Source organism: Adiantum capillus-veneris, chromosome 18 (genome assembly GCF_014529385.1).
Source record: "Adiantum capillus-veneris isolate H3 chromosome 18, ASM1452938v2, whole genome shotgun sequence".
Lineage (NCBI taxonomy): Eukaryota > Viridiplantae > Streptophyta > Polypodiopsida > Polypodiales > Pteridaceae > Adiantum > Adiantum capillus-veneris.
Genome location: NC_140948.1, coordinates 94,771,351 through 94,796,993, shown reverse-complemented (window position 1 = coordinate 94,796,993; position 25,643 = coordinate 94,771,351). Strand labels below are relative to the sequence as shown.

Below are 25,643 nucleotides of genomic sequence, written 5' to 3'. Positions count from 1 at the left end.
TTAGAGCCAACTAAGTTCCTAGAGTTTCTTCATTTGAAGATAACTCAAAAATTTTAGTCGCTGGGATGGGCTTCTGATTCCAAGCCATCCGTACGTGATAATGAGCATCTGGAGAAGTTGCCCAGTAAAGAAATTTCCATACATACCAAGCTTTGAAAACATTCTCAGATTTCAACTTGGCAGTCTACTAAAGTACATTATGAGATTAGATCTGACATAAGTTGATTGGAGCGGTAGCATCTAATCTTTTGGCAAGAAACATAGCAAACATCTTTTCTGACACATGCGTGGGGTTATTCTTCAGACTAACATCTTTGGCCACAAATCAGTAAGCAGCGGGGACGTCCATACCTGCTAGTGGAACCCCTTGTGCACTAGACTTTTGTTTTTTCTTGGCTACTTCATCTTCCATGAGACCTGCACTTATTTGTTCTACAGTTTCTATGGTCGGCTTCGGCTCATTTGGCATTTTGAAAGCATAAGCAATGTCGTCAGAAGTTGCTGACAATTTCATACCATTGACTACAGCACTACCCTCTTCGGCATTGAAGGAATCAATAACCTACTTGATTATAGCCATGTCAAAATATATTATTGTGGCTTGTACCACTACATATAGATCCCACAGTTGCAGCAATGCTTCGGCTTGCTCAGTAAATACATACTGATGTATCTTGCTATGGAGAATCAGTGGTAGAGAAGCTTTAATAGAGGTAATGAGTACCAAAGTTTTGTCTATGGTATCTTGCATCTTCTCTGACATTTTTCTTCTGCCCATGCACTATGAAGACAATAAGTCTATAGAGGAAGAAGATCTACTTGGATAGTCAAAGCCATAGCTAGGTGCGTCTGGTAAGGATAGGCAGTGATCGATGGATTCTTCGGACAAGGAGTTTTGTGGTTGTATTGAAGAAGCCTCAAAACTTGGCAATGGTGAGTGTGTAACAGCAGGCAGGCATCACGCAAGAGATTTATGATGAAGAATGCCCACTTGCCTTATTGTTATACGTGTTCACGCCATAAAAGCTCCACTACTTACCGTTCCTAGAGTTTGGTGAACCGTCAGCAACGTGGCACACATGCATTGGCTAATACTCCCCATGTTCCATTTAATAATTATCACATGCAATCCCACTGACTCTTTTGTCCATAAAAACTGATATTGGCTCGGATAGGCTACTGTCTCTACCAATGGCACTGCTTTGTCGTACTGAGACTTTTCTGACACCTTGACTGGCTCTTGTACTGGTTGTACATGAAAAGGATTAAAAATGGCTGATTTTGAATTTTCCTAGCCATTAGTTCCCAAAATGCTAGTATCTTCTTCTCTCGAAGTCTCTTTCTCATTAGAATAATATAGCTTAATCTTGGCCCCATTATAAACACCTGGCAGCAGTAATCCGGATAAATCCTTCAACCTTATTGTGCCATTGGAAAACACCCAATCAGCCTCATACGGACCGGCCCAAGCTATCTTCAAATTTGATTTCTTAGGCCCCATTTTGGATTGATCCAGCAGAACCAAGTCGCCCTTCTGAAACTCCCTAACTTTGATTCATCTATCATGCCAGTGTTTTCTTCTATGTTGAACAATTTCCTATTCTAGCATAGCACATTGCCTTAACTCATCCAAGTGTGCTGATTCCTCCAATCTATTTTTAAGATTGTGATTGAAATCTAATCCATACTCTACGGCCATTCTGAGATTGGGAATCACAAATTCCATAGGCACTATAGCTTCAGTACCACATACCATTCAGAACGGTATTAGTCCAGTAGTAACTTTATAAGCTTTCATGTAGGCCTATAGAGCACTCTGGAGATTAAGGTCCCACTGGTGTAGTTCCTTCTGCACAATCTTGGTAAGATTGGTCTTAATTGTTAGAATAGTTATTTCCTTCTTGAATAATAGGTCATGAGCTCAACTCTCCTCGTGACATAGATCTTTAAAGTCTCTTGGGATATTTTCCTATGACGTTAAAATTCTCTTCTTCTTGTGTGTGTGTGTGCGCGCGCGCACGCGCGCGCTTGTGTCGCTGTTTAATCTTAGATAATAAGTCATAATTGAAGAACTTTTACATTCAAAAGACAGTTGGCAATGGAACAAAGAATAGATAAGTAATAAAAAACTCCATATTAGAATTATTTTTGTTGGAAACTGGGTAGGGAAAATTCCATAAGTTTGTATATATAGAAACCTAGCGCTAGCACTTTCTGGCAAAAGAGGAAGCAGGAGCACACGCTCAACAGGCAACTTCTCAGCAGAACCCCCAAGAGGCCTAGCGTTTTTGCATCATAGCAGAAGGCTGGCGTTTTTGGACCAGATCAGCCAGCGTTTTGCATTGGCTCCCCTACTTCTCCAATGTAGAGCATGAGAGATTTGGCTGACTCACTAATTTGAACACAAAGAGTTGCAAGTGATGTGCACACAGAGGGGAAATTTTGTGTTGTTGTTTGTTCTTGTGGCAGGGTTGAGAATAGAGCACTCTATCGTTCCCTCATTTGCATGCTCAGATCCCTTTGATTCATAGGAAAGAAGACTTTGATGTCAATGTTATGGATGTGGATGAAGAATGAGAGGATGATGCATTAGATTTTGTTGCAAGCAATGATGAAATTGACATGTATGTGGACTTAAATGAAGACTGAACCTGCTGCAAAAAGATATTGATAGCCGTTTTTCTGCTTTTCGTAATTGCCATAGTGACTTAACCCACCCTACCAAAATCATCAAAACACTGTGGCTATCCCTACCATTTCACTGTATATAGGTGTGTGTGAGTTAGGGGACTTTTCCCATATCTTCTTAACACTAGAATGGTAACAGGACACTTTTATGTCCTTGGACATTTTTGTGTCCTGTTAAGTGACCATTTTGCTTGAATTATTTGAAGAGTATGAAAATGAATTTTTAGGTGCTATATATCCACAAATTTTCCTTATGAGCTGAAAAAAACTTAGCATTTTTTTTTTAGTATCGATCTCACCATTAACCTTACTCTTGCACAACATTTTTGAACCTAAACTGTGTGAAAAAACGGGTCCTGTTTTTGGCTTTTTTTCAATTTTTGGCAACTATACCACTCTAAACTTCATGTTTGTGAGTTTAGATGGCTAGAGGTTAGGCCTTCATAGTTCTCAACATGTTTTGATGCTTGTAGGGAGAGTTAAGTGTTAAAATTGAAAGTTATGACCAATTTACAAGAATTGCATAATCCAGCATTTTTGGCCAAAATTAGCACTTTTATGATTTTTTTGGTGGCTTTCTTGATATCCAAATTCAATTATGATTGTGTAAGTGTAATGTATAACATAAAGCTAATCTTCCTTGAGTTTTGGGGGACCTAATATGCTATATAGCATAGTATATGATGATGGTTGAGTTTTTTGATTGCTGAAGAATACGATACATTTTAGAATAGCAACTATAACTTTCTCAATATTGCTAGTTTCTTATGCCAATTGTGTGTATTTTGTAGGTAGTAACCATATCTAATCATAGACTACAAACTTGGCTAGATATTGAGTAGTTTCTATGGGTTTCTAGAGGTCATAATGCTAAACCGAGTTTTTTCATGTTTGCTGTATTTAGGACTTTATCATTGCCCCCAAGGTTCCAATTGTAAGAGATCCATTATCATTTTGACATGCTCCATGGCTCCTTTTGAATCCAGAGGCCCAAAGGGAACTAAGAAAACATGTATATAGTATTTGTATTCCGCGTGACTATAGAAACTTTGATGACAGGTCCGCAAAATGGCAAAAATGCAACTTTTTTGTACCTATTTTTTTTGCCCCAAAAACAATTAGTGAGGTGAAAGCAACCATATGTTTTGGTCACCAACCCATTGAAGTTAAATGCCTTTATCTCATGTCCTACAAAAATCTCCACTCTTATTTATATGCAATCAACCGTAAGAAATTGTTGTTTTGGGAAAAATGCACTGGTCCATCAACTTTGGAGGCTTGTAGTGACCAAGGGATGAGAAAAATTACAAGTTTCTCTTTTTTTCCATATGTAGTAGTTATTGAACTATAAGCTTATGAAAGGATTTTTCAAAATGAGTGGATCTACTATGGTTTTTAAAAATTTTCCCAAAACCCTGAAAGGACACTTTTATGTCCTATTAGGTTACCATTCTAGTGTTAAAACCCCTTAATTAGCTAGTTACTGGCTAGTTGAGCCAAATAAATAAATAAAATAAAAAAATAAAAAATTATTATGGCCCATTTGTGTATAAATATTTCATTGTATATAGGGCCTAAATAAAAGGATTTTTCATAATTATTTTGGTATTTATTTAAATATTTCTACCTATGGTGTGTTATTTATGCTATGTACATTGACTCACCATTACCATATTTTTCCTTACCATTTTGCATACTCTTTATTCCATATAAAAAAGATTTCATGCAAGCTCCTTTTATTTTTAATGTAACTCCATCCTAACCAAAATCCAAAAAAACTAGTTCTATTTATGTGTATATTTTTTCACTATTGTGATTTTTTCCTTCCTACATCTATTCTTTATTACTCTCATAAATTAGACCACCAAAAATATTCATCTTTTTATGGTAAACTTATAATGAGAGAGATTTATTTTGACCCCTTTATATTTTTTCCACCTATATTATTTATATTTGACATGTACATATTTTTTAGACCCCTCAATATTTGATTTTCTTAGTTGTACTATTCATTTATATCATGATCTCAACAATATCTTCAATTATAGACCTACCAAATAAGTTCAAGGGTATGTGGAATGCATGCATGCACCATGGGGAGCTCACTCTTGGAGGTATTCAAAAGAATCATCCAAAGAAAGACCTCACAATGACTTTGTGCAGTGGAAAAAACAGTCGGTTTTGCTAAATTTTTAAAGATCACATGCTCCCCGAATTTGAAAAGGTGAAACAAACAAAAGTTGTAGCTCGTGAGTTGAACATTCACCTCAAATTTTTTCATATTTTTTTGAGCTACGAGCTATGAGCTATGATTTTATTGGTGGACCCCAGTTTGTCCATGCTATGCAGCCACACTCCCTCTTCCACTTTATCATTTTCCTCTTTCACACATACTCCTCCCTCTCCTTTCCACTCCCAAACCTGCAACTCCCATATCCTAATTCACCCTCTTCACCATTGCCACATCTCTCACACCTCCATAGCTTTCATCCTCCATTTCTACACCCTATGTGTCCCCCTTTCTCTCTACATATATGTCCATATTACCATACTCTCTTCAACTTTGTAAAGAACTTCAAAAAATCAGCAAAAATCCAAGGATAACCTCTGCAAATGAAGGCTTTTATCATGAATTTTCCAAGGTTTGAAGATAACATAGCTTCATCGACACGCGCTACTTCGCCATGCTAACCGCTTCTTCTTCCAGTGCTGTAAAGATGTGAATGTCAAAGCTTCAACCTCTCTTTACAAGCTCATCCCTTCTCTAACTTTTCTCATCATATATCTCACCATTTGGTAAATGATTTTGTAAATATTTTTTAGTGATAATTACTAACTACTAACCACTAACCTTATTGTAAAATGCACCCTCTACTAGAGTAGGCACTCCCAAATTATTCACTCCATCCTCTCTCCTTTCATCCTCAATAATTCTCTTCCCTTGAGCCCACATCCATGTGACTCAAAGGACAAGAGAGACCCACCCTCATTAAAATAAAATTAAAAAAATGCATAATCTTTTATTCCTTCAAATAAACTTGATTAAGCCTAATCCAAATCGGGGCTTCTAAAACCTATAAATAGAGCCCTTCTCTTCCTTGTAAATCATCACATGATCACACTACACCACACCATTCTCAACACATCACACCACTTTTCAAGCTTAGTTGTGTAGAGTGTGTGCATCGTGAGTGCTCTATTCCATTATTACACATAGGTGCATGGAGAAGCTTGAAGTTAGTTATGCCATCTAGAGGAGTGGAGTATATGCCATACTCTTCACCACACTTGTAGCCTACTCTTGTGCATAAATAAGATTTATAGTTTTGGGTGCAATTGTATGTTGCAACTACGACTCTTCTCTCCAAATTGACTTGATAAGTTGGCTCATCATGTGGTTGAAGGTATATTGTCCTTGAAGTTTGTTGTGCCATTTCATGCTTGGTGGTTTGAGGACTTGTTGAATTGTTTGCCTAAAAGGTCAAGTGTAAGAGGGTGCTCGGTGAGAGGGCTCCCGTGACCCTAAGACAATTTGTGTATTGGCAACAAGGTCAAGTTTTGTGTTGTCTCCCTATTTCTCATCAAGCTTTGTGTGCATCTAGTCTTTAAGGCTAAGAATGAGTTGCTCAAGTTGATTTGTGCTCTTTACTTCTCTCTGACGTGGTGAATGTTTGTGTTTGGTGTGTGTGGCTATCTTGCATTCCTCTCTCTTTGTGTGTTTGAGTACAAAGAGATATCACGTGCGTCCTAGTTCGCATCTACAACTAGGTGGTGCCCCTTTTCTTATTTGGTTTCTGGCTGTGGGTTGTTGTTGTCTCTGATTGTGCTTGCCCCAACCCCAATTGAGCAGCACGGGAGCCTCGAATGGTGTTTAGAGGCCGCTCTTCTTGTTGCCTGCCCCGGACCGCCTCAAATTTGTGCCCCCACTGAGGACGACTTGTGTATGTTTTGTGTAGGTTCAACCTTTAGCATAATCAAGTAGCTTGTATGAATCACGAGAATTTTTATGATCCCTTCATTCCCATTGCAAGGCAAAAGGTACACATAATTGTTAGTACTAAGTTGCAATTTCAACGATTAATTCGTAGAATTTTAGGTCCTCTTAGGTTGACCGAGATAAACGCTTCAGTAAATCCTTTTATTTTGCCTCTCATTAGGTACGACCTTAGTTTGGACGTCTATATTTTTGTTTTGTTTTAAGCATAAGGTCATGCATAGACAATGGATAATGGCCCAAGAATAGAGGTTTTCCCCTTTCATTTCACTCCACACATTAGAATAAACATTGCAATTAGTAGAAAAATCCATTTTCAACAACGTATGGTGTTCATGTTTGGTGCCCAAAGAGTAGGAGAAATTCTCGCATCACCAAACCCTGTCATCCTGCGTCTTATTGATTATCATAGGTCATTTGATGTGAATATTTTTATTTTGTTGTAGAATAGATTGCAATTTAGAAAACATTATTGTGTAATTTTTTTTAAGAAAGAAAAACAAAAACGTGTTGTCACTTTGAAACCGATTCAATGGAGGCCCAACGCCAAATGTCCGGATATCCTCTTTTCTTTGGAGAGCCTGGAGAGGATGCAGAATTATTTTTAGCAAATTTCAAGATGTCTTGTTGTATCAAGAGAATAGTAACTGATAAAGAACGCGTAGAGATGTTTGAAGTGGTCCTTAGGAAAGATGCTAGCACTTGGTTTGACTCATTGCCTGAGGAAGTTAAAGGGAATTACACGAAAGTTGTGAATCATTTCAAGAGATACTTCTTTGATCCCCAAAATACTCAAAAACTATGGCAAGACATTGTTTCTCATAAGCAAAAAGACTTAGATGACTACTACTTGTACAAGCAAGAGTTTCTACGTCTTTGGGCTCTATGGATACGAAATGTTGCTAACCCTGGTGATGGTGCAGAATTTCTAAAGAAGGAGAGGTTCATAGCCGGACTCTTTCCTGACCTTAAGGTAAAAGTTGAGGCGGGTGCACCTGCTACCTTTGATGCAGCTGAAACTAGGGCTGCTGAGAAATATAGGAAACTCAAGTGCCTAAGGGGAGAGGTTCCAATAGAAGGTCTTAGACCCAAAGGTAAGTCACAAGCATCAAAATCTAAGGAGATTCCTAAGGTAACGGCGGAAGTGATTGAGAAGTGAAATGAATCTTTAAGCAGCCTGTCAATTCACCTTGCACAAGCTGTAGGTCCAAAGGGACAAGCAAAGAAGTCTGAAGAGCGAGATCCACGACCTAGGAGAGTCTTGCAATATTGGAATTGCCGAGAGTCTAGACATGGGATGTATAATTGTCCTTGGCCCCGTGGGGAGCCAGGGAGACCTAACTTGAATTACCCAGTGATGAATGCAGGTGAAGGAACTAGTCAGCAACCACGGCTTCTACAAAGTCCAAATGGAGAAATACCACCTCCACAAGGAGTGGAAGGAGTTCCACCTTTGCCAGACCCAAATGTGCATGTAGTAGAGGTGACAAACTCAAATGAGGTTGACATGGAAGCAAATGGCATTAAGCGTGGCCGAGGAAAAGGTAAAGAGAAAGAAGGAGTCACATCACAAAGTGATCATGGACGAGAAAAGAAGGCAAAGAAGACCAAGGAAGCTAAGAGGACTCGACGTCGTATCAATCTCCAAGACTTCCCTCTTGGACATGGTATGGCTCCATACAACCTATTGGAAGACATGAGAGGTAAGGGTCCTGATATCTCATGGCCTCAGTTTCTTGCATTATGCCCACAAGTTAGGAGGGATTTAACAAAGGCAGTTAGCACTAAGAGAAAGATAAAAGAGAGTGTGCCTATTGTAAAAATTGCGCATGCTGAAATGAATGAGGATTTTACACCTATGCTAGATTGTTGCATCAAAGGAAGATTGGCTAGAAAAGGTCTAGTGGATAGGGGTGCACAAATTTGCATCATGACAGAGGGACTCATGCAAAAAATAGGCATGCACATCCATGAGACACTTGAAAGTAAAGTCAAGATGGTAAACAATAGCAAAGCTAGGTGTGTAGGCATTTGTAAAAATGCTTTTGTAGAGGCCTTTGGCATTAAGAAGGCGGTGGATTTCTATGTCATGTCTACCAAAGGAAATGGTTACCCATTTATCCTAGGGAGACCATGGCTAATGAAAATGCGAGCTTTGTAGGATTGGGAGAGTGGAAAGCTAATTTGCAGGAATGACAATCATAAGAAGGTTGTCTTTCACATGAAGGAGCAACGCCAAGAGGAGCTCCATGAAGAATCATCTCAAAGTGAGACGGAGGAAGGCTGGACAGATAGAACTTCAGAAGTAGAAAGTAGCGGCAGCATTACTGAAGAGGAGTCTTCCATCGAAGTCATGGGGGTAAGGTTTAATCCAAACAACCAAGAGACCTCTTGCCCAGGTTTGGAAGAGGTAGGTTCCCAAGAGAAGCAAAATGTCCAAGATGAAGGAATGTTAGAAGGTATGTTGTCTACAACACTTACAAAGGACGAAAGAGAGGAGTTCAAATGTGTGCTAAGGAAATTTCCTAGGCTTTTTGCTAAAGACTACACCGATGTGCGTGGAGTAGATGCTGTTCAGCACAAAATTGAGTTGAAGACAGAGGCCACACCTAAGGCTCAGAAGCTACGAAGGCTAGGAGTCATCAAGGAACAGGCTTTACTCAAGGAGGTAAGAAAGCTTCTAGCAGCAAGTTTCATTTATCCAGTGGAGAATTTAGAGTGGGTCTCTCCCGTTGTTGTCACTAAGAAAAATGGCAAGTGTGGAGGGTGTGTGTGGATTACCGTCCACTCAATGAGGCAACAAAAAGAGATCACTTTCCCCTCCCATTTCAGGATGAGAGACTAAATGAGGTAGCTGGTCATGAGAAGTACATTGTGTGTGATGGCTACTCGGGTTACTTTCAAATAGGTATCGCATTGGAAGATCAATTGAAAACAACCTTCATCACTCCTTGGGGTTGTTATGCTTTTAGAGTCATGCCATTTGGACTGAAAAATGCTCCTGGAACTTTCCAACGCTTCATGAACATGGTGTTTCGAGCATTCTTTGGGAAGTCCATTAGGGTTTTTATTGATGATTTTTGCATTTATAGCTCAAAATCATTGTATCTACAAAGGGTAGAAGAAGGTTTAAAGAAGCTCTACGACATGGGAGGTCAACTCAACCCCGACAAGTGTCACATAGGTGAGGATGAAGTGATCTTGCTTGGTCACAAGGTTTCCTATAAAGGCATTGAGGTGAATCCTTCAAAGGCAAAGGCTCTTATTGAGCTCCCATCACCCAAGAATCTCAAAGAGGTCATCTCATTCATTCAAAAGGTGAAGTATATGTCACGCTTTATTCACTTAGCTTCGGAGTTGCTTCATCCTTTGCAAAAGTTGACACAACAAGTAGAATTTGCATGGTCTTATGAGCTTGAAGAGTACTTTTGTAACATTAAAGTCATTTTGTCAGAGCTACCAATACTCATGCCTCCTTGTTGGGAGTACACATTCTTTGTTAGCTCTAGTGTTGGGAAGGAAACAATTGGTGCAGTTTTATTACAACAAGATCCCCACAGTACCAGGATGCGACCCATCTACTTTGCTAGTAGGGTCATGAATGCTTTGGAGAGAGGCTACACGGAGGCAGAACTCATGATGCTTTCTCTCATGTTTGCGGTGAGAAAGTTTAGATCCTACTTGCTACCAAAACCTTTTGTAATTCTCACTGCAGAAAATTTGTTTCCTTGGGTGTCATCTCAAATGAATCTTAGCACTAGGATCTCAAAGTGGATTATGGAATTGCAAAAGTTCCAATACTCTTTCAAGGTAGAAGATAGTGTGCGTGCACAATTGGCAGGGATCCTTACTTATAGGGTACATGAGAAGGAGATTAAGGTGCCTGAAGTAAATACCCTACCATTGCCACCACCTAAAAGTATTCCTAATGCTTTTACCTTGTTCTTTGATGGAGCTTTTCGACGAGTCACAGGAAAAGCAGGGGGAGGGCTAGTATTGCTCAACCCAAGTGGAGAGGTGGTCATGAAAGAGAAGGTCAATCTACCAGGTTCAACTAGCAACAATGAAGCAGAATATGACACACTACTTCATGGTTTAAAGATATGCATTGACCAAGGTATACAACGTCTCATGGTAAAAGGGGATGCACTTCTCATCGTGAAGCAAATTTTAGGCATTTGGGCGTGCAAGAATGAAAGCCTAAGGACAAAAGTTCATGCCATTCGTAGATTGTTTAATCAATTTGAAGAAGTGCAACTATATCATATTCCTAGGAAACAGAATGAAGATGCCGATTTACTTGCACAGCAAGTAGTTACATGTGTTGAGAAAGAAGTGTAGGTCATCATGGTGGCAGTAACTGTCAAACAACTGAGATACCAGGGATTGGAGTCATTGACTCCCATTATTAGCTACATTTTGGAGAGTGAGTTTCCACAAGACTTTACGAAGGCTCAGAAGAGGAGACTCATGAAGAAGGCAAGCACGTATCTCTTCCTAGAAGGATCCCTCTACCAAAGAGGGAAGGATCAAGTGTGCAGAAGAGTACCAACTATTGAGGAAATCCCAGCCATTCTAAAAGGTTTGCATGAGGAAGTGTGTGGTGGTCATTTTGCACAGGAACTCACTGCAAAAAAGATTTTGCTTGCCGGATATGTTTGGCCAAGCTTGCACATTGATGTTCAACATTGGTGTAAAAGCTGTCACAATTGTCAAATTAATGGAAACAAGCGTTTGTTACATGGTCCACGTCAGTTAGTCCTTGCAAATGGTCCATTTGAAAAAAGGGGCATTGATGCTATGGGTCCATTGCCTAGGACTAAAAATGGAAAATCGTATATCTTGGTGGCCATAGACTACATGACGAGATGGGTAGAAGCACAAAGTGTGGCAAAGGTAAATGAGAGGACAGTGACCAAATTTGTCTACACTCACATTTGTTGTAGATTTGGCACACCTTTGGAGATTGTTTCTGATAATGGTCCAGGGTTTAGAAAGGGCTTGCTCACAGAGGTCTGTGAAGAACTTCACATTCTACATCGTCATAGTACACCCTACCATCCCCAATCCAATGGTCTGGTAGAAAAAGCTAATGGTGTCATTGCAGGCATCATTAGAAAGATGGTGAGAAACAAGACAAAGTTGTGGGATGACTTCTTGGATGGTGCCTTGTGGGCGTATCGAACCACATATAGGGAAGCCACGGAGTTTACACCATTTCACTTGGTCTATGGTCAAGAGGCTTTACAACCAATTGAGCTCAACATTCCAACAATGCGACTTCATGGAAAAGCAGCACAAGAAGCATGGATGGATCGACTTCTTACCTTAGCTGAGCTTGAGTGGAAAAGAGAAGCACCATACGAGTGCTACAAGAGGAAAGCTACGCAGGCGAAGGAGAAGCTCGACAAGAAACTAAAGGACAAAGGCATCAATGAAGGAGATCTTGTGCTAAGGTATGACAATCGACTCGATAATCGTTTTGATGCCAAATTTGAAACTAGATGGCAGGGGCCATACATAGTTAAGAAGGCTTTCAATTCAAGTTACTATCAACTTATGGACTTGAATGGGAAAGAGCACTCTAGGAAGGTAAATGGTTATCGCTTGAAGCCCTATTTGAGTTGCCTTCTACCAAAGGATCTACCAAAGATCTGTGAAAGGGCAGTTATCTCATGTAAGTATTGTTACATGAAGCATGAGTGTAACTCCAGCCAAAATTTTGAGGGGCCAAACAATGAAGATCTCGTCAAGGACTCTAAAGCACTCTCTTTGGAAAAGATGCTCTATGATGGTACATGAATATACCATCATCCTGGGGGAGGGCTAATGATAGCCGTTTTTCGGCTTTCCGTAATTGCCATAGTGAGTTAACCCACCCTACCAAAATTATCCAAACACTGTGGCTATCCCTACCATTTCACTGTATATAAGTGTGTGTGAGTTAGGGGACTTTTCCCATATCTTCTTAAAAACCCTTAATTAGCTAGTCACTGGGCTAGTTGAGCCAAAAAAAATAAAAAATATTATGGTCCATTTGTGTATAAATATTTCATTGTATATAGGGCCTAAATAAAAGGATTTTTCATAATTATTTTGGTATTTATTTAAATATTTCTACCTATGGTGTGTTATTTATGCTATGTACATTGACTCACCATTACCATATTTTTTCTTACTATTTTGCATACTCTTTATTCCATATAAAAAAAATTTCATGCAAGCTTCTCTTATTTTTGGTGTACCTCCATCCTAACAAAAATCCAAAAAAAAACTAGTTCTATTTATGTGTATATTTTTTCACTATTGTGATTTTTTCCTTCCTACATCTATTCTTTATTACTCTCATAAATTAGACCACCAAAAATATTCATCTTTTTATGGTAGACTTATAATGAGAGAGATTTATTTTGAACCCTTTATATTTTTTCCACCTATATTATTTATATTTGACATGTACATATTTTTTAGACCCCTCAATATTTGATTTTCTTAGTTGTACTATTCATTTATATCATGATCTCAACAATATCTTCAATTATAGACCTACCAAATAAGGTCAAGGGTATGTGGAATGCATGCATGCACCATGGGGAGCTCACTCTTGAAGGTATTCAAAAGAATCATCCAAAGAAAGACCTCACAAGGACTTTGTGCAGTGGAAAAAACAGTCGGTTTTGCTGAATTTTTAAAGATTACATGCTCCCCGAATTTGAAAAGGTGATACAAACAAAAGTTGTAGCTTGTGAGCTGAACTTCTACCTCAAATTTTTTCATATTTTTTTTGAGCTACGAGCTGTGAGCTATGATTTTATTGGTGGACCCCAGTTTGCCCATGCTATGCAGCCACACTCCCTCTTCCACTTTATCATTTTCCTCTTTCACACACACTCCTCCCTCTCCTTCCCACTCCCATGCCTGCAAATCCCATGTCCTAATTCACCCTCTTCACCATTGCCACATCTCTCACACCTCCATAGCCTTCATCCTCCATTTCTACACCCTATGTGTCCCCCTTTCTCTCTACATATATGTCCATATTACCATACTCTCTTCAGCTTTGTAAAGAGCTTCAAAAAATCAGCAAAAATCCAAGGATAACCTCTGCAAATCAAGGCTTTTGTCATGAATTTTCCAAGGTTTGAAGATAACATAGCTTCATCGACACGCGCTACTTCGCCATGCTGACCGCTTCTTCTTCCGGTGCTGTAAAGATGTGAATGTCAAAGATTCAACCTCTCTTTACAAGCTCATCCCTTCTCTAACTTTTCTCATCATATATCTCACCATTTGGTGAATGATTTTGTAAATATTTTTTAGTGATAATTACTAACTACTAACCACTAACCTTATTGTAAAATGCACCCTCTACTAGAGTAGGCACTCCCAAATTATTCACTCCATCCTCTCTCCTTTCATCCTCAATAATTCTCTTCCCTTGAGCCCACATCCATGTGACTCAAAGGATAAGAGAGACCCACACTCATTAAATATATATATATATATATATATATATATATATATATATATATATGCATAATCTTTTATTCCTTCAAATAAACTTGATTAGGCCTAATCCAAATCGGGGCTTCTAAAACCTATAAATAGAGCCCTTCTCTCCCTTGTAAATCATCACATGATCACACTACACCACACCATTCTCAACACATAACACACCACTCTTCAAGCCTAGTTGTGTAGAGTGTGTGCATTGTGAGTGCTCTATTCCATCACTACACATAGGTGCATGGAGAAGCTTGATGTTAGTTATGCCATCTAGAGGAGTGGAGTGTATGCCATACTCTTCACCACACTTGTAGCCTACTCTTGTGTATAAATAAGATTTATAGTTTTGGGTGCAATTGTATGCTGCAACTACAACTCTTCTCTCCAAATTGACTTGATAAGTTGGCTCATCAGGTGGTTGAAGGTATATTGTCCTTGAAGTTTGTTGTGCCATTTCATGCTTAGTGGTTTAAGGACTTGTTGAATTGTTTGCCTAAAAGGTGAATTGTAAGAGGGTGCTCGGTGAGAGGGCTCCCATGACCCTGAGACAATTTGTGTATTGGCAACAAGGTCAAGTTTTGTGTTGTCTCTCTATTTCTCATCAATCTTTGTGTGTATCTAGTCTTTAAGGCTAAGACTGAGTTGCTCAAGTTGATTTGTGCTCTTTACCTCTCTCTGGCATGGTGAATGTTTGTGTTTGGTGTGTGTGGCTATCTTGCATTCCCCTCTCTTTGTGCATTTGAGTACAAGGAGATATCACGTGCATCCTAGTTCACATCTACAACTAGGTGGTGCCCCTTTTTTTGTTTGGTTTTTGGCTGTGGGTTGTTGTTGTCTCTGATTGTGCTTGCCCCAGCCCCAATTGAGCAGCACGGGAGGCCGCTCTTCTTAGAGGGTGTTTAGAGGCCACTCTTCTTGTTGCCCGCCCCGGACCGCCTCAATATGTGTGGCACATGCCAGAGGATGTGCAGGTTTAGAGGGGGTGGATATTGCACCGTGAAATGTGTATAATGTGAAATAAAAATATCTACCTCACTCTTAATGTTTTTGATGTGTGGGACCAAATGCTACAATGTACATAGTGTGATATATGCAAAAACGGGTGCCGTGGTTGTAGGCGTGTACATTATGATTGTTCAAAGAAGGGTATGGTTGCTCTAACAAAAGAAAATCTATACACTCTGGCCAAGTCTCGTGTTCGAGTAGAGAGGTATGCCAAAATAGGTACAATGCTCAAAATCTTGTATTCATTCAAAGTTTTGAGTCAACTATTTATTATGATATTGTTTTTATAGAGAGGAAGACGAAGGTGTTTCATATGCTTATGACAAGAAAGGTGAAGGATGAGGCAACTATAGAGATGTTTGGGGACTCCAAAAAGACATTGTTGCACATGATAAAGGAACTCTATTGGGAGGAATGAGACTGAGACTATTGTGCAGGGGCTTTCAATTAATGATGATGTGCCTGCAGATGGATTTGGAATGTGGGTGAAAGAGCAACTAACAATGCATGTACGGTGGAGTTTCCATGAAACGTGGAAAGATTTTTCTAAAGTAAAGGAGGGAGAAAAGCAACCTCGTGTTGAGGAGGCTGCCAAGAGAGTTGTATACAGGTATATTATAATCCACAAGTTGACTTTAGAACACCATTCGCGAATGAATGATATAAAATATATTTTGAGAACTATTTGATTGTTTATTGGTTATTTATACTTAGGTGGATCCATCAACTCATTGGTGAAGGTCTCATGGATGACAAGGGAGAAGTTGTGAAAGATTGGGCAAATGTTAGTTCCAAGGACACTATAAATCCTAAGGCATGGGTGGAGAGAGGTGTTTCTTAATGGAAACTTGAGAGATGCCCTTGGTGGTTAGACTATCCACTTGGACATGTGCCTCCAAGTGAGGAGCATTTATGGAAAGGTATTTTCTCATTTTAAACCATGCAAAATTTTGTATATGTTTTCAAAGATAAATCTATAGGGCCTCTTAAATCTCGCTACTTGCTTTTGTCATTCAGTTGTATCTTTCATAGAGTTTGAAAGCATTGAGACAACTCACATTGAAATTCATAGAGATTCTCCACCTCATGAGAACTCTCCACCAGCTTTACCAGAGCCAAATGTAAAGCTACCTACTACAACAGCCTCCACCTCACACGGAGTGGCTACATCTACCTCATCAGCTTGTGCGTGAGAGACGCACAAAACAACGACTTGACATTGTGCATAAAGTTCAGAAAAGACTACAAGTAAGAATGATTTATTGTTACAAACATGTTCTTAGAAAACTAATTTATATCTTTTTTGAAATTTGTTGGCAGATAATGAGTGTTTGTCCTCACAAATTTTGGTGGTAGAAATCCACACTCTTAGCGAGGGGTCACATAGGTGGAAACCTTGAGTCTCACAAGTCACATTGATTTTTTCATGCATTTATTACATAATAAGACCTCTTTGGTTCTTTCCATACAGTGTGGAAAATTTTCTAATGAAGATAGTTGCATCATTAGCTCACACAAGCTCTCCCTCAAACACAGTTTCTCATCTCGTGTGGGCTAATTTTCCTACGGGCTCACGAGTGGTAGATGTAGATGTGGATGGTTGTCCCCCATAACACAAGATTAACACGTCATTTCAATACATGCCACACTTAGCTTTGCTACCTTTTCATGCTTGATGAGGGATGGTTTGTGTGTTTGAGCCTTATGGATCACCTTCCTAAAATACACAAGGTGGGAAGGAAGGCTGGGTTGGTGATGCATCGGACGATGTCTCTTCATGTGCAATCAAGTTATTTATATGAGAATGGAGAACAAGTGAGTACACACATCTTAATTATTAGCTTTCATCCATGTGTATGATTACATGAGAAGGTTTTGTGTAATTGTAGGTTGAAACATTTGTACTAACTATGTTGTAGCTTTCACCCTTTTTTGTGTAAATGTAGCTTTATCCCACGTGTATGTGTTTATACTATGGAGATGATAACATGAGAAGTTTTTTTGTATTTGTAGGTTGAAACATTGGCACTAACTATGTTCTATCGAGAACATTGTAATCTTCCTCTAATTGATCGTGAGGCAGGTAAAGAGGTTGCTAAAAATTTATTCAAAGCTCAAAGAAATTTCATTGTAGAGAACAAAAAGAAGAGTCCATTTCCATGCACTTTGGTACATGGACACTATATTCAAGGTGGTGCAGAAAGGTGTCCTATGTTTTTTAGGTGAGATGGGAACTCATCATATTAATTCGTTGTGGTTTTAAAAAAATTCTTATCGTAAAAGATATTTTTTTGAAATTCCCTTTTGACACAGATGGTTAGTGCGGACTTTCACGAATGAAGGAGATGCTATTTTGGATATTTTTGCCAGATGTGGAGGCCTAGGACATGCATCTCGAGAGCTAAAGAGGAATTATCTACTAGGGATAGAATGTGATGTTGGGCTGGCTAAAGCATGCCTTGCAGATTTTGCATGAGATATGAGAGGACAAAAATGTGCTTTCTAGCTACCTTTTCTAGATTGAAAAACTACTTTATTTTGGTAACAAACACTTTTTTGAGGCAACTTTAGATTTTGTACCTTTGAAGGTTTTCATTAAGTTATTTTGCTTGTGTGTGTATTTAGTCATTCCTAAATCTTAAAGTTACATGTATATGATGGTGGTTCCTCTGTGACCAAATATGTAGCATGGATAAAGACCTTTTTCTTTACAAGGGACTTGCTTTTGTCTTAGTGCTTATGTTTGTGAAGGATAACTAATATCTTTTTGGTTATAACTTTTTATATATGTTGGGTTATTCCTTGATCTTATTTCCTTGCATATAGGATGGTAATTGTTGCCTTGGGGCATTTGGAATTTGAAACAAGGGTTGTGTTTATATGAGGCGAGTTCTTGTTTATATTTTGGCTTTTGTTATTTGCAATATGATTAGGCTGGCTTGGATTTTGTTGGGACTCCTAATTATACTAAATGTAGAGCTTAATAGACAAATAAATAGAAGTAGTTTTTATGCAATGAGAAATGTCCTTGTTCTATGTATCAAATTTTTATTTTAGCGTTAGCCCTCAAAGTGAAGTACCTAATGCTAGATTGCACCTAGTTCACTCCTTTAGGAATTAGGGATTTCATATGGAAAGGAGAACATACATGTCATCCCTTCTCATGTGTTTAGAGTGGAGAAAAGCTCACACAAAAAAGCCAATTGCCAATAAAAGCTCATTGAAGTAAGCTCGCAAAAAAATATCCCCGCTCTCCCACTGTAGCCTAGATCTCTTCTCGCATAGTAGAGTAGCATGAGAAGATCAAAGGTTTTTTCACAAGTGCTTGCTCGAGCTTCAAGCATCTCTAAGGAAATTAGGCAATAAAGCTTCAAAGTTTTTATTCAAGGCCTCAACTCAATCTTCCAAAGACCCTTGGCTTTTTAAAGCAATTCCTTATCTTCTTTGATTTTGAGCATTGAAAGAGGAGCCAAATAAAACTTCAAACGCTTTGACTTCAAACTTCAAAGAAGATTCTCTCGAGCTTCAAAGAGCAAACTTCAAGCATTCAAAGAAGATTATTGAGCTTTGAAGAACTCTATCTCTCTCTCTCTCTCTCTCTCTCTCTCTCTCTCTCTCTTCCCATCCCCATATTTCTTGTAATTGAAGGCCAAATTTTGCGTCCAAAGCACAATACATTGCTATGTATGCCCAAATTTCCATATATGGAGATGAATTAATCTTGTGCTTATGTGAGGAGATAGACACTGCCCTTGAAGAGTCTTCAAGTGGTAAAACCTCTCCATCTTTCACTATGAGAGAAAAGGGATATCCACCTTCAAAGGAAGGAGAACCATCACCTTGCATTGCATTTCATTAGGAGAAATATGAAACTTGCATGGGCCTTGTAACGAATCCTAATTTTTAGGGATTAAAGCTAATGTTGTGTAGGGTTAAGGGGACAAGGGCATTCAAGAAGTTAGTTTTGAGTAGACTTTTCTAGCCTTTTTTTAGACACATGTAGGATGTGGACCTAAGAGGTCACTTTCTCTCTCTAGCTTTTGGAAAGTGAAGGGAATAAAGGGGTGTGACCACATCAGTAAAAACGTGGGTCACTAAGAGCCAAAATTTGACTTTTTTTCAAAAAAGTTATTTTTACTTATTTTTGACTTAAAATTCCCTCCCAACATATATACACATCAAAAAATCATTTTTTGACATTTTTTTAAACCTACAAACACTAAAAGTCCACTTTTTCAAAAAAAATCCCCCAAAAAAAAAAACCTTTGTTCTCTCCTCCTCCTTCCTCCTCTCTCCCTCTCCTCTCCCTCCCTACCCCCTTCTCTCCTCCTCCTCCCCTCTCTCTCCCTCTCCCCCCTCTGCCCCCTTCTCTCCTCCCATGTTCCTCTCCTCTCCTCTCCCTCCCTACCCCCTTCTCTCCTCCTCCTCCCCTCTCTCTCCCTCTCCCCCTCTGCCCCCTTCTCTCCTCCCATGTTCCTCCCTCTCCCTCCCCCCTCTTTCTTTTCATTCTTTGCTTCCTCACGCAACAACTGCCATGGTGCTCACGGACATCACAAATCGTATCACTCCACCACCATGTACTCCGCACAACAAAAGTGTACATATTGCTTGTCCGCAGTGTTTGCACCGAAGGCCGCACGTGAGGGTGAGCAGAGTTCATCCCAAGATCGTCATATTGTCGGTGAGACGAATGTGTATGGTTCTTCAATATCTTGGGAGGGGAGAAGTAGGCTTGTTAGGCTATTGCAATTGGTTGTGTATGGGTGCAGGTGCTTCTTTGCATTCGTGGATGCACGAATGTCAAGCTCTTCAGCTCAAAACAGTGGCATTACAAGAAATAGTGGGTGCAGGTTAGAGAGGTCAAGTGTCACCACTTTTCCTCTAAAACATCCTTCTTTGTTACATCTTGCAGGTAGGTGCTTCAAATCCATCCTTATTAGAGGTGGGTAATCTCATCCTAATGCAAGAATGGCTCAAGGAACTAGCATAACATGAAGCTTTTACGGTGGCACAAAGCTCTCCTTAAGCAATGTGGCTCCCACTACACCAAAAATCACTATGCTAACATGGAGAGATCCCTAGTAGGATAATACAACAACTTTTCATCAGCAGCACACCCTTTCCTAACATGAGGGCACCCCCACCAGAGATATTTTTATATGATAGGTCACCCCATGAGCATACCATGTCATGGAATGGATGTAAGAACTATGACAGCACTACCCCTTGGAAGTTGTTCACGAATGTATGTTTATCAAAGTTAATGAGAAGATGTTTGGACTTTTTTGTTTGTTGATGTATAAGAGCACTCTTGGTCTACCATATTTTAGATTGTTTGATAAGTTAAATAAGATTTGTAGTCATTTAAAGTATCTTTTTTTTTTGTAAGATTGTACATGAGAAGACATGATAAAGTACAAGAGATCTTGACAGAATAAACCTCGATGAGATTCCCACCATGCACTTGTGACACCATACCTCTCCTTGAACCCTTTGACTTCTATCATTGTGGGGAGTCCAATGGGGGGCTATTTTCAAATTTTTAGCATAACTTTTTTTTGAAGGAAATTTTGGTTATTCTAAAATTTATACACAGTCTAGGAGTTCATTCTGATTGTTTTTCTTCAGTTTCAAATTTTGACCGAGTACACTCCTTGGAAGCCACTTTTGAAGGTGTTAGGGCGAGATTTTGGGAAAGTTTTGTATGTAGGAAGTCCTTAACACAATAAAAAACAATGGTTCTTTGAGTATTTTCAGATTCCATGGTTTTAATGCTCGTTGGAGCCCGTAGATTAAGAAAAAAGTAAAAAATGTATGTTTTACATCATTTTTAAATAAATTGTCAACTTGCACATTGATTTTTGGAGAATGCGAGCAAGATATGATTTTTTCTCATCACATGATGGTCGAAGAACGCGATGAGATGAACAAATTCATGTGAGACAAGCCCAGACAGATTCGGAGTCGATTGAAATCTAGAAGCTGTTGAAAACAACCGAAAAGTTCAACACTTATAAAAATAAAAAATTTTATAAAAAAAAAAAACTTAACACTTGAATCATGGCCATGCATCAAAAATATGCTCACACGGTGAAGGAGGTGCTTCAAAGCTATGGAAATCAGTATAAAATGCAAGCAATAGCGTTGGAGGCTATTCAAGAAGTTGTAGAGGCTCACATCATTTCAGATGACTTTGCAATGACAAAATGATTAAGAGTTTTGTCTACTGTCTCCATAGTGATTTGGCTTTTCTGTTTATCCATGTGTTTTAAGTTAAGTGGTTTTGGCCATGAAGAGTTAAATTTAAATCAAATATTAACATTTTTGCCATCCTAAGGGGCAAACAAAGCTAGAAAATGCAAAAAAAAGGGTGGCCACAAGGGCGCGCAGATGGCCCATCCAGCAGTTTTGGATGGCTCATCTGCGCGCCCTTGTGGCCACCCTTTTTTTTGCATTTTCTAGCTTTGTTTGCCCCTTAGGATAGCAAAAATGTTAATAGCTGATGAAACCATATGTTTATGTAGCATGAGACTAGATTTTTATATTGTCCAATGTGATTTGGCCTTTTGGTGTAGAGAACTAGTAAGTTGAGTTGAAGGAAGGCATAATGTGCTTGAAAAGTTAAATTTTACATTCATCTCACCTTTTCCAAGGTCCTGGAGTGCAACAATAGCCTAATTATGCAAAAAAAAGGGTGGCCACAAGGGCGCGCAGATGGCCCATCCAGCAGTTTTGGATGGCTCATCTGCGCACCCTTGTGGCCACCCTTTTTTTTGCATTTTCTAGCTTTGTTTGCCCCTTAGGATAGCAAAAATGTTAATAGCTGATGAAACCAGATGTTTATGTAGCATGAGGCTAGATTTTTATATTGTCCAATGTGATTTGGCCTTTTGGTGTAGGGAACTAGTAAGTTGAGTTGAAGGAAGGCATAATGTGCTTGAAAAGTTAAATTTTACATTCATCTCACCTTTTCCAGGGTTCTGGAGTGCAGCAATAGCCTAATTATGCAAAAAAAGGGTGGCCACAAGGGCCCACATATGGCCCATCCAGCAGTTTTGGATGGCTCACTACGCGCGCTTGTGGCCACCCCTTTTTTTGCATTATATGGCCTTGTCTGCACCCCAAGATACCAAATTTTTTTTAGATTAAGTGAAAGAAAATCTTTATGCAACATGACAGTACAAATTCCCCTTCTTTTCACTCAGATGTAATTAGAGCTCCCCCCCCCCCCCCCCCCCCTTTCTTTGTGTTCAAAGGTCCGGAGCATTCACTATATAAAATTTTCCTATATCACGTGCATTCACTAGAATGGATTAAAAGTACCCCTTATAGGCCTTATCTACACATGTTTCTACAACTTTACAAGAATATAAAATCCCTTCTGTTGAACACATGTGCTATGTTACATATACTTTAGTGAACTCCCCATGTCAACGGCCTCACAAATCCTGTGCACTAAACATTAAACACTAGAAATCGACCAAACAAGGAGCCAATTTTTACTTCCTTGTGTCCACCTAGTGTTCTTGTGAAACATTGCTAATGATATATATTCAACATCCCCAAATGAGGACATCTTGACAAAGTTTATGATCCACTTTAATAAGAATAACCATTAATGATTAAACTGAAATCAAAATATTGCTTGAATTTCTTCAAGGTGGAGTGATTAAGACTTGCGACTTGAATCATCGTACAGGCAAATCAAAATATCCATAAAAGTAAACAATATTTCTCAGATCTGTATGAAACTTCAGTAATCTAAATTAAATACTCTCACTCAATGCGACACCATTTAACAAAAAAACATATTTATATTGCATTTATAGAGGAATCCAGCCTCATGAAAAATAATTACAAATGGAGACAATGTTGTTGCTGTTAGGCTTATCTTACAAGTATTTGTCTTCCTCATCTAGAGATTCATATACACTTGAGTATTTGTGTATCTATGACACTAGGGAAGATAGTAGTACTATATGGATGGCTTCTATGAGAGCTCCTAGAGAGTCCCTATTGGTTCAAGATTCTAAAAAACACCTACTATTCTTATCAAAATCTTTTGACATGGTAGTGAAAGGTTCCTCAAGGAACAAAAATAGAGTGATTTCCATCTCTCCACATGGTTGCTTGCTCATGTCCTCTTAAAACAAGTTGAATCTGTAAGTAAACAAAAGATTATGTGAGCACAAAGTTATAAAGTACAAAATGATATCATTCCAATTATCTAATGACAATTATACGAAGAATAAATTACAAGAAAAATCTTTGACGACTCTCCATAGATAACACAACTTACTAACATTGTGAGACTCAAATCACATGCTACACAACTATAGATGGCGCACCAAAGTCATCAACAAAATAGTACCACCCACTGTTATGAGGTGTGAAGCCTAAACACTGAAATCCATAAAGAGGTTAATTCTCTCCAGCATGATAAACTTAAAGATGGAGATGATGTTAAGCTCTGAATGTAAGCTACAAGGGTAGTTTTCTTACCATTCTATCTTTATGTTGGAGATAAACCCTTGCAATGCCCACGCGATATTCACACCTCCTATTGTTGTGGTATGCAACTCATGTGAGCTCATACTTTTGCCACCTTCGGGAGTAGAGGTTTCCATGTAGTGTGAGTGAATGAAAGTAGAAGGAGTAGAATCTTGTTTCATGTTGTAATGGAGATGAGAGAAGGGAGAGGAGCTAGCTTGGTGTGAAACTATGTGGTGGGTAAGGGGAAGAGATGGAGGAGGAGCTTGCTTGGTGCTACAATGGAGGTGGGAGAAAGCTAGCAGAGAGATAATGATAGACTATAGGGGGTGCATGTGGTTGTTGCAGCAATGGAGAGCTTGGAAAAAGGTTTGTAGAGAGAGAAAAACACTTTTTAGCTATAGAATAGGTTTGGAAAGACTTTGGAGGGTGAAAATGATGTTTTGATTTGTTTTTTTTTAAAAATCAATTTTTTGGATTTTTTAGTGCACGTTTTTAACTTTTGAAGGTCAAAAATGCTTTTTTGACCATGAAATAGGTTTGGGGACCTTTTAAGGAGAGAAAACTTGAAATTTGAAATTTTTAGTGTATTTTTAAATCCGGGCCAAAAAGTGGGGAAAAAGAGGTCAAAGTGGGTCCCCCCCCCCCCTTCTTTCCCCTAGCCACCTCCCTTACCTTCTCACTAGGTAAGAGACAATTAAGAGGTGTAAGGCTACCTTGTCCCCCTACTTTTTGAGGGTATAGAGTGTGTCCACCACCCTCTTCCTATTGGCTGACCTCTAATTAACCTTAATCCCAAAGGGCCCCTAGAGGGTTCGTATTTTTCCTAATGTACCTTTCAATTTTCCAATCCTGCGTCTAGTTTTCCATCCAATAAAGGTGTCAAGAAATTCTATGAATGTAGAAGGCCCAGAAATGTAGCAAAGGATTGCTAGAGATCTAAACAGTATATATAGTGTGGAAATATGGGGAACCCCTCTTCCAAGTGTAGAAACAATAGTACCATCTAGAGTGCATCACTATAAAAGGAATGGATGTGAAACTAGTGTCCCATGACTTGGCAGAGATAACAATGACATCTTGTAGGCAAAATATGGGTGAACCTCAGCCTCATTTTGTGAGCGTTGTCTTTGAGGACAGCTCAATCTGTGTGGATAGCTTGGTCCTAAGAGAATCATGGTTTGAGTGGAGGGGACTCTTGTTGGAATTAGGGTTGCAAGAAAACACACACAGCTTAGAGAAGACAAAGGAATCTCAAGGCACACAACGGAGAGTGTATTACTTAGTGTGCAATGGAAAGATAAGATAGCCTAGAGTGATGGGCATATATACAATGCACTGGGGGGAAACCTCTTAACGAGGGAAAAAATGCCTCGGTGGTCCTAAGTGTGTTCACATTCATCACTACCACATGTATATGGTAATAAATGTCCCTTGGGAGTGATGCAGTGAACAAAAGCTGGCACATAGAGTATAGGGAAGTGCCATGCCCTGAGGACATGATCAGTCCGCAACAAAGGGGTGTAAGCCCAAAGCTTTGTGGAAAGCTTCAAACTTCCACAAGACAATGCCTTTGTGAAAAGATCTACAAGGTTGTCCTATGTTGGCACATAGGCAAAATTGATCTCTCTTGTAGAGGGCCTCTCCCTGACATAGTGGTAATGCACCGCAATGTGCTGTGTGCGAGCATGAAAAACTCGGTTCCTTGCAATTACCAATGCGCTCTAATTGTCAATGTAGATAGTGTTGGTAGTAACTTATCCAACACCCAAATCAACACACATAAGGCATCTGATCCATACAGACTCAATTGTAGCTATGAAGACTCCCTTGTATTCATACCTACAAGTGGAAGTGGCCACAGTAGGTCTCTTCTTCCTTAACCATGATATGCATGAGCTGCCAAGCATGAAACAAGAATCACTTGTGGACACTCGTGTGTCAAAACAACCAACCCAAT

General features: G+C 39.2%; 1 pseudogene; it reads left to right on the top strand.

Annotated features, from left to right (window-relative positions):
* The first annotated feature begins 15,189 nt into the window (after positions 1 to 15,189).
* Positions 15,190 to 16,386, top strand: LOC147436043 (uncharacterized; annotated as a pseudogene).
* Positions 16,387 to 25,643: the final 9,257 nt, after the last annotated feature.